Source organism: Clytia hemisphaerica, unplaced genomic scaffold (assembly GCF_902728285.1).
Source record: "Clytia hemisphaerica strain Z4C2 unplaced genomic scaffold, Clytia hemisphaerica genome assembly, whole genome shotgun sequence".
Taxonomy (NCBI): Eukaryota; Metazoa; Cnidaria; class Hydrozoa; order Leptothecata; family Clytiidae; genus Clytia; species Clytia hemisphaerica.
This window is the reverse complement of record NW_027104054.1, coordinates 200,100-213,059: the sequence shown is the minus strand read 5'-3', so window position 1 is coordinate 213,059 and position 12,960 is coordinate 200,100. Positions and strand designations below refer to the sequence as shown.

Below are 12,960 nucleotides of genomic sequence, written 5' to 3'. Positions count from 1 at the left end.
TTCATGGCAGAATGGCCGAGTGGTCTAAGGCGCTGGTTTCAGGTACCAGTCACTGCGGTGGCGTGGGTTCGAATCCCACTTCTGTCAACGTTGGCAATTAAGTAGAACGGGACCATGCATTAGGTATTGAATGCCCTAAAAATGTAAAGTACGTAAATAAATTCATTGAGTAATCTAATGCGAGTAATTGCATTTAAGAAAGTTAGAGAATAGCTCGTTCTCTGTCGATAAATAGCAGAAAAACAGTAAGCGTATACCTTGTCATTGATATTGACGGAGCTTTGAAAACCTTTGAGATCCTGCTCAGTCTTGTAATATAATCAAACAGGTTTGCAGTTTGAGGTAAAGAAGGATACATAATACACGGAATTCATGGCAGAATGGCCGAGTGGTCTAAGGCGCTGGTTTCAGGTACCAGTCACTGCGGTGGCGTGGGTTCGAATCCCACTTCTGTCAACGTTGGCAATTAAGTAGAACGGGACCATGCATTAGGTATTGAATGCCCTAAAAATGTAAAGTACGTAAATAAATTCATTGAGTAATCTAATGCGAGTAATTGCATTTAAGAAAGTTAGAGAATAGCTCGTTCTCTGTCGATAAATAGCAGAAAAACAGTAAGCGTATACCTTGTCATTGATATTGACGGAGCTTTGAAAACCTTTGAGATCCTGCTCAGTCTTGTAATATAATCAAACAGGTTTGCAGTTTGAGGTAAAGAAGGATACATAATACACGGAATTCATGGCAGAATGGCCGAGTGGTCTAAGGCGCTGGTTTCAGGTACCAGTCACTGCGGTGGCGTGGGTTCGAATCCCACTTCTGTCAACGTTGGCAATTAAGTAGAACGGGACCATGCATTAGGTATTGAATGCCCTAAAAATGTAAAGTACGTAAATAAATTCATTGAGTAATCTAATGCGAGTAATTGCATTTAAGAAAGTTAGAGAATAGCTCGTTCTCTGTCGATAAATAGCAGAAAAACAGTAAGCGTATACCTTGTCATTGATATTGACGGAGCTTTGAAAACCTTTGAGATCCTGCTCAGTCTTGTAATATAATCAAACAGGTTTGCAGTTTGAGGTAAAGAAGGATACATAATACACGGAATTCATGGCAGAATGGCCGAGTGGTCTAAGGCGCTGGTTTCAGGTACCAGTCACTGCGGTGGCGTGGGTTCGAATCCCACTTCTGTCAACGTTGGCAATTAAGTAGAACGGGACCATGCATTAGGTATTGAATGCCCTAAAAATGTAAAGTACGTAAATAAATTCATTGAGTAATCTAATGCGAGTAATTGCATTTAAGAAAGTTAGAGAATAGCTCGTTCTCTGTCGATAAATAGCAGAAAAACAGTAAGCGTATACCTTGTCATTGATATTGACGGAGCTTTGAAAACCTTTGAGATCCTGCTCAGTCTTGTAATATAATCAAACAGGTTTGCAGTTTGAGGTAAAGAAGGATACATAATACACGGAATTCATGGCAGAATGGCCGAGTGGTCTAAGGCGCTGGTTTCAGGTACCAGTCACTGCGGTGGCGTGGGTTCGAATCCCACTTCTGTCAACGTTGGCAATTAAGTAGAACGGGACCATGCATTAGGTATTGAATGCCCTAAAAATGTAAAGTACGTAAATAAATTCATTGAGTAATCTAATGCGAGTAATTGCATTTAAGAAAGTTAGAGAATAGCTCGTTCTCTGTCGATAAATAGCAGAAAAACAGTAAGCGTATACCTTGTCATTGATATTGACGGAGCTTTGAAAACCTTTGAGATCCTGCTCAGTCTTGTAATATAATCAAACAGGTTTGCAGTTTGAGGTAAAGAAGGATACATAATACACGGAATTCATGGCAGAATGGCCGAGTGGTCTAAGGCGCTGGTTTCAGGTACCAGTCACTGCGGTGGCGTGGGTTCGAATCCCACTTCTGTCAACGTTGGCAATTAAGTAGAACGGGACCATGCATTAGGTATTGAATGCCCTAAAAATGTAAAGTACGTAAATAAATTCATTGAGTAATCTAATGCGAGTAATTGCATTTAAGAAAGTTAGAGAATAGCTCGTTCTCTGTCGATAAATAGCAGAAAAACAGTAAGCGTATACCTTGTCATTGATATTGACGGAGCTTTGAAAACCTTTGAGATCCTGCTCAGTCTTGTAATATAATCAAACAGGTTTGCAGTTTGAGGTAAAGAAGGATACATAATACACGGAATTCATGGCAGAATGGCCGAGTGGTCTAAGGCGCTGGTTTCAGGTACCAGTCACTGCGGTGGCGTGGGTTCGAATCCCACTTCTGTCAACGTTGGCAATTAAGTAGAACGGGACCATGCATTAGGTATTGAATGCCCTAAAAATGTAAAGTACGTAAATAAATTCATTGAGTAATCTAATGCGAGTAATTGCATTTAAGAAAGTTAGAGAATAGCTCGTTCTCTGTCGATAAATAGCAGAAAAACAGTAAGCGTATACCTTGTCATTGATATTGACGGAGCTTTGAAAACCTTTGAGATCCTGCTCAGTCTTGTAATATAATCAAACAGGTTTGCAGTTTGAGGTAAAGAAGGATACATAATACACGGAATTCATGGCAGAATGGCCGAGTGGTCTAAGGCGCTGGTTTCAGGTACCAGTCACTGCGGTGGCGTGGGTTCGAATCCCACTTCTGTCAACGTTGGCAATTAAGTAGAACGGGACCATGCATTAGGTATTGAATGCCCTAAAAATGTAAAGTACGTAAATAAATTCATTGAGTAATCTAATGCGAGTAATTGCATTTAAGAAAGTTAGAGAATAGCTCGTTCTCTGTCGATAAATAGCAGAAAAACAGTAAGCGTATACCTTGTCATTGATATTGACGGAGCTTTGAAAACCTTTGAGATCCTGCTCAGTCTTGTAATATAATCAAACAGGTTTGCAGTTTGAGGTAAAGAAGGATACATAATACACGGAATTCATGGCAGAATGGCCGAGTGGTCTAAGGCGCTGGTTTCAGGTACCAGTCACTGCGGTGGCGTGGGTTCGAATCCCACTTCTGTCAACGTTGGCAATTAAGTAGAACGGGACCATGCATTAGGTATTGAATGCCCTAAAAATGTAAAGTACGTAAATAAATTCATTGAGTAATCTAATGCGAGTAATTGCATTTAAGAAAGTTAGAGAATAGCTCGTTCTCTGTCGATAAATAGCAGAAAAACAGTAAGCGTATACCTTGTCATTGATATTGACGGAGCTTTGAAAACCTTTGAGATCCTGCTCAGTCTTGTAATATAATCAAACAGGTTTGCAGTTTGAGGTAAAGAAGGATACATAATACACGGAATTCATGGCAGAATGGCCGAGTGGTCTAAGGCGCTGGTTTCAGGTACCAGTCACTGCGGTGGCGTGGGTTCGAATCCCACTTCTGTCAACGTTGGCAATTAAGTAGAACGGGACCATGCATTAGGTATTGAATGCCCTAAAAATGTAAAGTACGTAAATAAATTCATTGAGTAATCTAATGCGAGTAATTGCATTTAAGAAAGTTAGAGAATAGCTCGTTCTCTGTCGATAAATAGCAGAAAAACAGTAAGCGTATACCTTGTCATTGATATTGACGGAGCTTTGAAAACCTTTGAGATCCTGCTCAGTCTTGTAATATAATCAAACAGGTTTGCAGTTTGAGGTAAAGAAGGATACATAATACACGGAATTCATGGCAGAATGGCCGAGTGGTCTAAGGCGCTGGTTTCAGGTACCAGTCACTGCGGTGGCGTGGGTTCGAATCCCACTTCTGTCAACGTTGGCAATTAAGTAGAACGGGACCATGCATTAGGTATTGAATGCCCTAAAAATGTAAAGTACGTAAATAAATTCATTGAGTAATCTAATGCGAGTAATTGCATTTAAGAAAGTTAGAGAATAGCTCGTTCTCTGTCGATAAATAGCAGAAAAACAGTAAGCGTATACCTTGTCATTGATATTGACGGAGCTTTGAAAACCTTTGAGATCCTGCTCAGTCTTGTAATATAATCAAACAGGTTTGCAGTTTGAGGTAAAGAAGGATACATAATACACGGAATTCATGGCAGAATGGCCGAGTGGTCTAAGGCGCTGGTTTCAGGTACCAGTCACTGCGGTGGCGTGGGTTCGAATCCCACTTCTGTCAACGTTGGCAATTAAGTAGAACGGGACCATGCATTAGGTATTGAATGCCCTAAAAATGTAAAGTACGTAAATAAATTCATTGAGTAATCTAATGCGAGTAATTGCATTTAAGAAAGTTAGAGAATAGCTCGTTCTCTGTCGATAAATAGCAGAAAAACAGTAAGCGTATACCTTGTCATTGATATTGACGGAGCTTTGAAAACCTTTGAGATCCTGCTCAGTCTTGTAATATAATCAAACAGGTTTGCAGTTTGAGGTAAAGAAGGATACATAATACACGGAATTCATGGCAGAATGGCCGAGTGGTCTAAGGCGCTGGTTTCAGGTACCAGTCACTGCGGTGGCGTGGGTTCGAATCCCACTTCTGTCAACGTTGGCAATTAAGTAGAACGGGACCATGCATTAGGTATTGAATGCCCTAAAAATGTAAAGTACGTAAATAAATTCATTGAGTAATCTAATGCGAGTAATTGCATTTAAGAAAGTTAGAGAATAGCTCGTTCTCTGTCGATAAATAGCAGAAAAACAGTAAGCGTATACCTTGTCATTGATATTGACGGAGCTTTGAAAACCTTTGAGATCCTGCTCAGTCTTGTAATATAATCAAACAGGTTTGCAGTTTGAGGTAAAGAAGGATACATAATACACGGAATTCATGGCAGAATGGCCGAGTGGTCTAAGGCGCTGGTTTCAGGTACCAGTCACTGCGGTGGCGTGGGTTCGAATCCCACTTCTGTCAACGTTGGCAATTAAGTAGAACGGGACCATGCATTAGGTATTGAATGCCCTAAAAATGTAAAGTACGTAAATAAATTCATTGAGTAATCTAATGCGAGTAATTGCATTTAAGAAAGTTAGAGAATAGCTCGTTCTCTGTCGATAAATAGCAGAAAAACAGTAAGCGTATACCTTGTCATTGATATTGACGGAGCTTTGAAAACCTTTGAGATCCTGCTCAGTCTTGTAATATAATCAAACAGGTTTGCAGTTTGAGGTAAAGAAGGATACATAATACACGGAATTCATGGCAGAATGGCCGAGTGGTCTAAGGCGCTGGTTTCAGGTACCAGTCACTGCGGTGGCGTGGGTTCGAATCCCACTTCTGTCAACGTTGGCAATTAAGTAGAACGGGACCATGCATTAGGTATTGAATGCCCTAAAAATGTAAAGTACGTAAATAAATTCATTGAGTAATCTAATGCGAGTAATTGCATTTAAGAAAGTTAGAGAATAGCTCGTTCTCTGTCGATAAATAGCAGAAAAACAGTAAGCGTATACCTTGTCATTGATATTGACGGAGCTTTGAAAACCTTTGAGATCCTGCTCAGTCTTGTAATATAATCAAACAGGTTTGCAGTTTGAGGTAAAGAAGGATACATAATACACGGAATTCATGGCAGAATGGCCGAGTGGTCTAAGGCGCTGGTTTCAGGTACCAGTCACTGCGGTGGCGTGGGTTCGAATCCCACTTCTGTCAACGTTGGCAATTAAGTAGAACGGGACCATGCATTAGGTATTGAATGCCCTAAAAATGTAAAGTACGTAAATAAATTCATTGAGTAATCTAATGCGAGTAATTGCATTTAAGAAAGTTAGAGAATAGCTCGTTCTCTGTCGATAAATAGCAGAAAAACAGTAAGCGTATACCTTGTCATTGATATTGACGGAGCTTTGAAAACCTTTGAGATCCTGCTCAGTCTTGTAATATAATCAAACAGGTTTGCAGTTTGAGGTAAAGAAGGATACATAATACACGGAATTCATGGCAGAATGGCCGAGTGGTCTAAGGCGCTGGTTTCAGGTACCAGTCACTGCGGTGGCGTGGGTTCGAATCCCACTTCTGTCAACGTTGGCAATTAAGTAGAACGGGACCATGCATTAGGTATTGAATGCCCTAAAAATGTAAAGTACGTAAATAAATTCATTGAGTAATCTAATGCGAGTAATTGCATTTAAGAAAGTTAGAGAATAGCTCGTTCTCTGTCGATAAATAGCAGAAAAACAGTAAGCGTATACCTTGTCATTGATATTGACGGAGCTTTGAAAACCTTTGAGATCCTGCTCAGTCTTGTAATATAATCAAACAGGTTTGCAGTTTGAGGTAAAGAAGGATACATAATACACGGAATTCATGGCAGAATGGCCGAGTGGTCTAAGGCGCTGGTTTCAGGTACCAGTCACTGCGGTGGCGTGGGTTCGAATCCCACTTCTGTCAACGTTGGCAATTAAGTAGAACGGGACCATGCATTAGGTATTGAATGCCCTAAAAATGTAAAGTACGTAAATAAATTCATTGAGTAATCTAATGCGAGTAATTGCATTTAAGAAAGTTAGAGAATAGCTCGTTCTCTGTCGATAAATAGCAGAAAAACAGTAAGCGTATACCTTGTCATTGATATTGACGGAGCTTTGAAAACCTTTGAGATCCTGCTCAGTCTTGTAATATAATCAAACAGGTTTGCAGTTTGAGGTAAAGAAGGATACATAATACACGGAATTCATGGCAGAATGGCCGAGTGGTCTAAGGCGCTGGTTTCAGGTACCAGTCACTGCGGTGGCGTGGGTTCGAATCCCACTTCTGTCAACGTTGGCAATTAAGTAGAACGGGACCATGCATTAGGTATTGAATGCCCTAAAAATGTAAAGTACGTAAATAAATTCATTGAGTAATCTAATGCGAGTAATTGCATTTAAGAAAGTTAGAGAATAGCTCGTTCTCTGTCGATAAATAGCAGAAAAACAGTAAGCGTATACCTTGTCATTGATATTGACGGAGCTTTGAAAACCTTTGAGATCCTGCTCAGTCTTGTAATATAATCAAACAGGTTTGCAGTTTGAGGTAAAGAAGGATACATAATACACGGAATTCATGGCAGAATGGCCGAGTGGTCTAAGGCGCTGGTTTCAGGTACCAGTCACTGCGGTGGCGTGGGTTCGAATCCCACTTCTGTCAACGTTGGCAATTAAGTAGAACGGGACCATGCATTAGGTATTGAATGCCCTAAAAATGTAAAGTACGTAAATAAATTCATTGAGTAATCTAATGCGAGTAATTGCATTTAAGAAAGTTAGAGAATAGCTCGTTCTCTGTCGATAAATAGCAGAAAAACAGTAAGCGTATACCTTGTCATTGATATTGACGGAGCTTTGAAAACCTTTGAGATCCTGCTCAGTCTTGTAATATAATCAAACAGGTTTGCAGTTTGAGGTAAAGAAGGATACATAATACACGGAATTCATGGCAGAATGGCCGAGTGGTCTAAGGCGCTGGTTTCAGGTACCAGTCACTGCGGTGGCGTGGGTTCGAATCCCACTTCTGTCAACGTTGGCAATTAAGTAGAACGGGACCATGCATTAGGTATTGAATGCCCTAAAAATGTAAAGTACGTAAATAAATTCATTGAGTAATCTAATGCGAGTAATTGCATTTAAGAAAGTTAGAGAATAGCTCGTTCTCTGTCGATAAATAGCAGAAAAACAGTAAGCGTATACCTTGTCATTGATATTGACGGAGCTTTGAAAACCTTTGAGATCCTGCTCAGTCTTGTAATATAATCAAACAGGTTTGCAGTTTGAGGTAAAGAAGGATACATAATACACGGAATTCATGGCAGAATGGCCGAGTGGTCTAAGGCGCTGGTTTCAGGTACCAGTCACTGCGGTGGCGTGGGTTCGAATCCCACTTCTGTCAACGTTGGCAATTAAGAAGAACGGGCCATGCATTATATTGAAAATGCCCTAAAAATGTAAAGTACGAAATAAATTCATTTGCATTAATCTAATGCGAGTAATTGCATTTAAGAAAGTTAGAGAATAGCTCGTTCTCTGTCGATAAATAGCAGAAAAACAGTAAGCGTATACCTTGTCATTGATATTGACGGAGCTTTAGAAACCTTTGAGATCCTGCTCAGTCTTGTAATATAATCAAACAGGTTTGCAGTTTGAGGTAAAGAAGGATACATAATACACGGAATTCATGGCAGAATGGCCGAGTGGTCTAAGGCGCTGGTTTCAGGTACCAGTCACTGCGGTGGCGTGGGTTCGAATCCCACTTCTGTCAACGTTGGCAATTAAGTAGAACGGGACCATGCATTAGGTATTGAATGCCCTAAAAATGTAAAGTACGTAAATAAATTCATTGAGTAATCTAATGCGAGTAATTGCATTTAAGAAAGTTAGAGAATAGCTCGTTCTCTGTCGATAAATAGCAGAAAAACAGTAAGCGTATACCTTGTCATTGATATTGACGGAGCTTTGAAAACCTTTGAGATCCTGCTCAGTCTTGTAATATAATCAAACAGGTTTGCAGTTTGAGGTAAAGAAGGATACATAATACACGGAATTCATGGCAGAATGGCCAAGTGGTCTAAGGCGCTGGTTTCAGGTACCAGTCACTGCGGTGGCGTGGGTTCGAATCTCACTTCTGTCAACGTTGGCAATTAAGTAGAATGGGACCATGCATTACATTAGGTATTGAATGCCCTAAAAATGTAAAGTACGTAAATAAATTCATTGAGTAATCTAATGCGAGTAATTGCATTTAAGAAAGTTAGAGAATAGCTCGTTCTCTGTCGATAAATAGCAGAAAAACAGTAAGCGTATACCTTGTCATTGATATTGACGGAGCTTTGAAAACCTTTGAGATCCTGCTCAGTCTTGTAATATAATCAAACAGGTTTGCAGTTTGAGGTAAAGAAGGATACATAATACACGGAATTCATGGCAGAATGGCCGAGTGGTCTAAGGCGCTGGTTTCAGGTACCAGTCACTGCGGTGGCGTGGGTTCGAATCCCACTTCTGTCAACGTTGGCAATTAAGTAGAACGGGACCATGCATTAGGTATTGAATGCCCTAAAAATGTAAAGTACGTAAATAAATTCATTGAGTAATCTAATGCGAGTAATTGCATTTAAGAAAGTTAGAGAATAGCTCGTTCTCTGTCGATAAATAGCAGAAAAACAGTAAGCGTATACCTTGTCATTGATATTGACGGAGCTTTGAAAACCTTTGAGATCCTGCTCAGTCTTGTAATATAATCAAACAGGTTTGCAGTTTGAGGTAAAGAAGGATACATAATACACGGGATTCATGGCAGAATGGCCGAGTGGTCTAAGGCGCTGGTTTCAGGTACCAGTCACTGCGGTTGGGTGGGTTCGAATCCCACTTCTGTCAACGTTGGCAATTAAGTAGAACGGGACCATGCATTACATTAGGTATTGAATGCCCTAAAAATGTAAAGTACGTAAATAAATTCATTGAGTAATCTAATGCGAGTAATTGCATTTAAGAAAGTTAGAAAATAGCTCGTTCTCTGTCGATAAATAGCAGAAAAACAGTAAGCGTATACCTTGTCATTGATATTGACGGAGCTTTGAAAACCTTTGAGATCCTGCTCAGTCTTGTAATACAATCAAACAGGTTTGCAGTTTGAGGTAAAGAAGGATACATAATACACGGAATTCATGGCAGAATGGCCGAGTGGTCTAAGGCGCTGGTTTCAGGTACCAGTCACTGCGGTGGCGTGGGTTCGAATCCCACTTCTGTCAACGTTGGCAATTAAGTAGAACGGGACCATGCATTACATTAGGTATTGAATGCCCTAAAAATGTAAAGTACGTAAATAAATTCATTGAGTAATCTAATGCGAGTAATTGCATTTAAGCAAGTTAGAGAATAGCTCGTTCTCTGTCGATAATTAGCAGAAAAACAGTAAGCGTATACCTTGTCATTGATATTGACGGAGCTTTGAAAACCTTTGAGATCCTGCTCAGTCTTGTAATATAATCAAACAGGTTTGCAGTTTGAGGTAAAGAAGGATACATAATATACGGAATTCATGGTAGAATGGCCGTTCGGTCTAAGGTGCTGGTTTCAGGTACCAGTCACTGCAGTGGCATGGGCTCGAATTCCACTTCTGTCAGCATTGGTAATTAAGTAAAACTGGACCATGCATTACGTATTGAATGCCCTAAAGATGTAAAGTACGTAAATAAATTCATTGAGTAATCTAATGCTAGTAATTGCATTTAAGCAATTTAGAGAATAGCTCGTTCTATGTCTATAAATAGCAGAAAAACAGTTGGCGTATACCTTGTCATTGATATTGACGGAGCTTTGAAAACCTTTGAGATCCTGCTCAGTCTTGTAATATAATCAAACAGGTTTGCAGTTTGAGGTAAAGAAGGATACATAATATACGGAATTCATGGTAGAATGACCGTTCGGTCTAAGGTGCTGGTTACAGGTACCAGTCACTGCGGTGGCAAGGGTTCGAATCCCACTCTTGTCAACGTTGGCAATTAAGTAGAACGGGACCATGCATTACATTAGGTATTGAATGCCCTAAAAATGTAAAGTACGTAAATAAATTCATTGAGTAATCTATTGCGAGTGATTGCATTTAAGCAATTTAGAGAATAGCTCGTTCTATGTCTATAAATAGCAGAAAAACAGTAAGCGTATACCTTGTCATTGATATTGACGGAGCTTTGAAAACCTTTGAGATCCTGCTCAGTCTTGTAATATAATCAAACAAGTTTGCAGTTTGATTTAAAGAAGGATACATAATACACGGAATTCATGGTAGAATGGTCGAGTGGTCTAAGGCGCTGGTTTCAGGTACCAGTCACTGCGGTGGCGTGGTTTCGAATCCTACTTCTGTCAACGTTGGCAATTGAATAGAACGGGACCATGCATTAGGTATTGAATGCTCTAAAAATGTAAAGTACGTAAATAAATTCATTGAGTAATCAAATACAAGTAATTGCATTTAAACAAGTTAGAGAATAGCTTGATCCTGCTCAGTCTTGTAATATAATCAAACAGGTTTGCAGTTTGATATAAAGAAGGATACATATTTCACGGAATTCATGACAGAATAGCCGATTGGTTTAGGGCGCTAATTTCAAATACGAGTCACTGCGGTGGTGTGGGTTCGAATCCCACTTCTGTCAACGTTGGCAATTAAGTAGAACGGGACCATGCATTAGGTATTGAATGCCCTAAAAATTTAAAGTACGTAAATAAATTCATTGAGTAATCTAATGCGAGTAATTGCATTTAAGCAAGTTAGAGAATAGCTCGTTCTCTGTCTATAATTAGCAGAAAAACAGTAAGCGTATACCTTGTCATTGATATTGACGCAGCTTTGAAAACCTTTGAGATCCTGCTCAGTCTTGTAATATAATCAAACAGGTTTGCAGTTTGAGGTAAAGAAGGATACATATTATACAGAATTCATGGTAGAATGACCGTTTGGTTTAAGGTGCTGGTTTCAGGTACCAGTCACTGCGGTGGCGTGGGTTCGAATCCTACTTCTCTCAGCATTGGTAATTAAGTAAAACAGGACCATGCATTACGTATTGAATGCCCTAAAGATGAAAAGTACGTAAATAAATTCATTGAGTAATCTAATGCTAGTAATTGCATTTAAGCAAGTTAGAGAATAGCTCGTTCTATGTCTATAAATAGCAGAAAAACAGTAAGCGTATACCTTGTCATTGATATTGACGGAGCTTTGAAAATCTTTGAGATCCTGCTCAGTCTTGTAATATAATCAAACATGTTTGCAGTTTCATTTAAAGAAGGATACATAATACACAGAATTCTTGGTAGAATGGCCGAGTGGTCTAAGGCGCTGGTTACAGGTACCAGTCACTGCGGTGGCAAGGGTTCGAATCCCACTCCTGTCAACGTTGGCAATTAAGTAGAACGGGGACATGAATTAGGTATTGAATGCCCTAAAGATGTAAAGTACGTAAATAAATTCATTGAGTAATCTAATGCGAGTGATTGCATTTAAGCAAGTTAGAGAATAGCTTGTTCTATGTCTATAAATAGCAGAAAAACAGTAAACGTATACCTTGTCATTGATATTGACGTAGCTTTGAAAACCTTTGAGATCCTGCTCAGTCTTGTAATATAATCAAACAAGTTTGCAATTTGATTTAAAGAAGGATACATAATACACGGAATTCATGGTAGAATGGTCGAGTGGTCTAAGGCGCTGGTTTCAGGTACCAGTCACTGCGGTGGCGTGGGTTCGAATCCAACTTCTGTCAGCGTTGGCAATTAAGTAGAACGGGACCATGCATTAGGTATTGAATGCCCTAAAGATGTAAAGTACGTAAATAAATTCATTCATTGAGTAATCTAATGCGAGTAATTATGTTTAAGCAAATTAGAGAATAGCTCGATCCTGCTCAGTCTTGTAATATAATCAAACAGGTTTGCAGTTTGAGATAAAGAAGGATACATAATACACTGAATTCATGGCAGAATGGCCAGTGGTCTAAGGGACTGGTTTCAGGAACCAGTCACTGCAGTTGCGAGGGTTCGAATCCCACTTCTGTCAACGTTGGCAATTAAGTAGAACGGGACCATGCATTAGATATTGAATGCCCTAAAAATATAAAGTACGTAAATAAATTCATTGAGTAATCTAATGCGAGTAATTGCATTTAAGAAAGTTAGAGAATAGCTCGTTCTCTGTCGATAAATAGCAAAAAAACATTAAGCGTATACCTTGTCATTGATGTTGACGGAGCTTTGAAAACCTTTGAGATCCTGCTCAGTCTTGTAATATAATAAAACAGGTTTGCAGTTTGAGGTAAAAAAGGATACATAATACACGGAATTCATGGCAAAACGGCCGAGTGGTCTAATGCGCTGGTTTCAGGTTCCAGTCACTGCGGTGGCGTGGATTCGAATCCCACTTCTGTCAACGTTGGCAATTAAGTAGAACGGGACCATGCATTAGGTATTGAATGCGCTAAAAATGTAAAGTACGTAAATAAATTCATTGAGTAATCTAATG

General features: G+C 39.6%; 25 non-coding genes across 25 annotated transcripts; all 25 read left to right on the top strand.

Annotated features, from left to right (window-relative positions):
• Positions 1-5: 5 nt before the first annotated feature.
• On the top strand, positions 6-87 carry Trnal-cag (transfer RNA leucine (anticodon CAG)). Its single transcript has one exon. It is a non-coding gene; the product is annotated as a tRNA-Leu (tRNA).
• A 287-nt stretch (positions 88-374) lies between these two features.
• Positions 375-456, top strand: Trnal-cag (transfer RNA leucine (anticodon CAG)). The gene has a single exon. It is a non-coding gene; the product is annotated as a tRNA-Leu (tRNA).
• A 287-nt stretch (positions 457-743) lies between these two features.
• Trnal-cag (transfer RNA leucine (anticodon CAG)) lies at positions 744-825 on the top strand. The gene has a single exon. It is a non-coding gene; the product is annotated as a tRNA-Leu (tRNA).
• A 287-nt stretch (positions 826-1,112) lies between these two features.
• Trnal-cag (transfer RNA leucine (anticodon CAG)) lies at positions 1,113-1,194 on the top strand. Its single transcript has one exon. It is a non-coding gene; the product is annotated as a tRNA-Leu (tRNA).
• A 287-nt stretch (positions 1,195-1,481) lies between these two features.
• Positions 1,482-1,563, top strand: Trnal-cag (transfer RNA leucine (anticodon CAG)). The gene has a single exon. It is a non-coding gene; the product is annotated as a tRNA-Leu (tRNA).
• A 287-nt stretch (positions 1,564-1,850) lies between these two features.
• Trnal-cag (transfer RNA leucine (anticodon CAG)) lies at positions 1,851-1,932 on the top strand. Its single transcript has one exon. It is a non-coding gene; the product is annotated as a tRNA-Leu (tRNA).
• Positions 1,933-2,219: 287 nt separating this feature from the next.
• Trnal-cag (transfer RNA leucine (anticodon CAG)) lies at positions 2,220-2,301 on the top strand. The gene has a single exon. It is a non-coding gene; the product is annotated as a tRNA-Leu (tRNA).
• Positions 2,302-2,588: 287 nt separating this feature from the next.
• Trnal-cag (transfer RNA leucine (anticodon CAG)) lies at positions 2,589-2,670 on the top strand. The gene has a single exon. It is a non-coding gene; the product is annotated as a tRNA-Leu (tRNA).
• Positions 2,671-2,957: 287 nt separating this feature from the next.
• Positions 2,958-3,039, top strand: Trnal-cag (transfer RNA leucine (anticodon CAG)). Its single transcript has one exon. It is a non-coding gene; the product is annotated as a tRNA-Leu (tRNA).
• A 287-nt stretch (positions 3,040-3,326) lies between these two features.
• Trnal-cag (transfer RNA leucine (anticodon CAG)) lies at positions 3,327-3,408 on the top strand. The gene has a single exon. It is a non-coding gene; the product is annotated as a tRNA-Leu (tRNA).
• Positions 3,409-3,695: 287 nt separating this feature from the next.
• Trnal-cag (transfer RNA leucine (anticodon CAG)) lies at positions 3,696-3,777 on the top strand. The gene has a single exon. It is a non-coding gene; the product is annotated as a tRNA-Leu (tRNA).
• A 287-nt stretch (positions 3,778-4,064) lies between these two features.
• Positions 4,065-4,146, top strand: Trnal-cag (transfer RNA leucine (anticodon CAG)). The gene has a single exon. It is a non-coding gene; the product is annotated as a tRNA-Leu (tRNA).
• A 287-nt stretch (positions 4,147-4,433) lies between these two features.
• On the top strand, positions 4,434-4,515 carry Trnal-cag (transfer RNA leucine (anticodon CAG)). Its single transcript has one exon. It is a non-coding gene; the product is annotated as a tRNA-Leu (tRNA).
• A 287-nt stretch (positions 4,516-4,802) lies between these two features.
• Positions 4,803-4,884, top strand: Trnal-cag (transfer RNA leucine (anticodon CAG)). Its single transcript has one exon. It is a non-coding gene; the product is annotated as a tRNA-Leu (tRNA).
• Positions 4,885-5,171: 287 nt separating this feature from the next.
• Positions 5,172-5,253, top strand: Trnal-cag (transfer RNA leucine (anticodon CAG)). The gene has a single exon. It is a non-coding gene; the product is annotated as a tRNA-Leu (tRNA).
• A 287-nt stretch (positions 5,254-5,540) lies between these two features.
• Trnal-cag (transfer RNA leucine (anticodon CAG)) lies at positions 5,541-5,622 on the top strand. The gene has a single exon. It is a non-coding gene; the product is annotated as a tRNA-Leu (tRNA).
• A 287-nt stretch (positions 5,623-5,909) lies between these two features.
• Positions 5,910-5,991, top strand: Trnal-cag (transfer RNA leucine (anticodon CAG)). The gene has a single exon. It is a non-coding gene; the product is annotated as a tRNA-Leu (tRNA).
• A 287-nt stretch (positions 5,992-6,278) lies between these two features.
• On the top strand, positions 6,279-6,360 carry Trnal-cag (transfer RNA leucine (anticodon CAG)). The gene has a single exon. It is a non-coding gene; the product is annotated as a tRNA-Leu (tRNA).
• Positions 6,361-6,647: 287 nt separating this feature from the next.
• On the top strand, positions 6,648-6,729 carry Trnal-cag (transfer RNA leucine (anticodon CAG)). Its single transcript has one exon. It is a non-coding gene; the product is annotated as a tRNA-Leu (tRNA).
• Positions 6,730-7,016: 287 nt separating this feature from the next.
• Trnal-cag (transfer RNA leucine (anticodon CAG)) lies at positions 7,017-7,098 on the top strand. The gene has a single exon. It is a non-coding gene; the product is annotated as a tRNA-Leu (tRNA).
• Positions 7,099-7,385: 287 nt separating this feature from the next.
• On the top strand, positions 7,386-7,467 carry Trnal-cag (transfer RNA leucine (anticodon CAG)). Its single transcript has one exon. It is a non-coding gene; the product is annotated as a tRNA-Leu (tRNA).
• Positions 7,468-7,754: 287 nt separating this feature from the next.
• On the top strand, positions 7,755-7,836 carry Trnal-cag (transfer RNA leucine (anticodon CAG)). Its single transcript has one exon. It is a non-coding gene; the product is annotated as a tRNA-Leu (tRNA).
• A 287-nt stretch (positions 7,837-8,123) lies between these two features.
• On the top strand, positions 8,124-8,205 carry Trnal-cag (transfer RNA leucine (anticodon CAG)). The gene has a single exon. It is a non-coding gene; the product is annotated as a tRNA-Leu (tRNA).
• A 661-nt stretch (positions 8,206-8,866) lies between these two features.
• Trnal-cag (transfer RNA leucine (anticodon CAG)) lies at positions 8,867-8,948 on the top strand. The gene has a single exon. It is a non-coding gene; the product is annotated as a tRNA-Leu (tRNA).
• A 661-nt stretch (positions 8,949-9,609) lies between these two features.
• On the top strand, positions 9,610-9,691 carry Trnal-cag (transfer RNA leucine (anticodon CAG)). Its single transcript has one exon. It is a non-coding gene; the product is annotated as a tRNA-Leu (tRNA).
• Positions 9,692-12,960: the final 3,269 nt, after the last annotated feature.